The sequence below is a fragment of the Bufo gargarizans genome, chromosome 4, assembly GCF_014858855.1.
Source record: "Bufo gargarizans isolate SCDJY-AF-19 chromosome 4, ASM1485885v1, whole genome shotgun sequence".
Taxonomy (NCBI): Eukaryota; Metazoa; Chordata; class Amphibia; order Anura; family Bufonidae; genus Bufo; species Bufo gargarizans.
Window position 1 is genome coordinate 156,627,389 of NC_058083.1, and position 1,606 is coordinate 156,628,994.

Consider the following 1,606-nt stretch of genomic DNA (forward strand, 5'->3'; position numbering starts at 1 on the left):
TAGGAACCCCAAGGCAGAATGATAGCGATATTCCCGTCTTGAGGTTCCTCCCGAACCACTCGGGGCCCGAAGTTCTTTGTTGTAATCTTACTTATAGCGGTCCCTGATGGACCGCCACCAAACCATGATTGTAGCTCCTGGAAAACAAAAAACACTTAACTAAAATAAAGGTTAGTCTTTAAAATACATGATTTTGTGACATCAAAAATGGTTTACTATTTAATTGAACTAGCCACAAAGACAATGAAAACACATTTGTTGTTAAACTATCGGTGGCAGTGACCCACATCAACTAGACGGTAAACCACTTCTGAGCAATAAAACATACGTGTATGCAATCTACAAAGGAAATACTGTATACTTACGGCACTTCTCCCGTTGCCTGTCTCCGAGGTCCTCCCAATTTGGCACAATTGCCTCACCGATTTCGTGCCAGAGGAGCCGGGTTGATTGATGGTCTGCGTGGCGGCGGTTGGTGTGGTCCCACAATGCTGGACGTGCCTCTAACATCTGGATGAGGAGGTTATCTATAAAAAGTCCGACCTCCTCTTCCATCCATTCTGGTGGAGACTCTGGAACCCTAAAAAACAAACAAACAAAAAAAAACTACTTAAAATACAGTTTGAAAGTTTTTAAATTTAAAAGACTTTGATTGCGTGCTCCCTGACTTCCTCTGGCGGAGACTTGAGGACCTCTCTGAGAGTCAACGGGACTAGATGGCTATAAAATAGAAAAAAAAATTATGATTTCAGAACATACAATAACATGTATTTTTTGAGAAAAAAAATTGAAAAGTAAACACCTACCATTTGCTGTCCTCTACCCCCACTTTCCTCCTCTGCAATTCCTTCTTGGCTGGGATGCAACTCCTCTACAGACGATGACTGCAAGAAAAAATAAAAAAAAACATCATAATTAGAATAATGGCAAAATATTACAGTGGGCAGTTTTAGTTTAGCACCCGGGGCGGGTCATTTCTCTGCCCCCCCCCCCCCCAATACTTGACCACATACCTCTTACATCCAGGGACATCTCCTGTCATGTAGACCTTTTCATTCCTCTTCTCCTCCGTTAGACCGACATGAGAAATTCAGCCGCATCTCGTCTCTACAGAGTTTGTAACACAGACACGTTAGATTTCTCAATTTTTCCATCAACCTCTCCATCCTGGATCCCCACAGTGTCATCCTGCTGCCACCCTCAATACCTGTGCCCGTTGTGCCCCCCAATGCCCCAGGTACTATACTGCTGAAAAAATAGTTACCCTAATAGACATAATTGCAGTCCTTTATCAAACTGGTGTAAAGTAGAACTGGATTTCCAAAAGAGCTGTCAAAAATTAAAGGTGGAATCTGATTGGTTGCTATGGGCAACTAAGCCAGTTCTACTTTACACCAGTTTGATAAATGGCCCCAAATGTTCCTATAGTGGCTACAGCAGCTATAACGTCCCCTAGAATGCCCGCAGTAATAATAATAACACCCTATATTGTGCTCCAGGTAATAATCCCTCTATAGTGTCCCCAGAAATAATAGACTGGCCTCTACAGTGCTTCCCCAATAGCAATGCCCCCATACTGCCCCCCACACAGTAGTGTCCCCCACAC

General features: G+C 43.3%; 1 long non-coding RNA gene across 1 annotated transcript; it reads right to left on the reverse strand.

Annotated features, from left to right (window-relative positions):
- Nucleotides 1–395: 395 nt before the first annotated feature.
- On the reverse strand, nucleotides 396–1,036 carry LOC122933663. Its single transcript, XR_006388528.1, has 3 exons — nucleotides 1,014–1,036; nucleotides 807–884; nucleotides 396–720 (listed from the first exon to the last, which is right to left on the reverse strand). It is a non-coding gene; the product is annotated as an uncharacterized LOC122933663 (long non-coding RNA).
- Nucleotides 1,037–1,606: the final 570 nt, after the last annotated feature.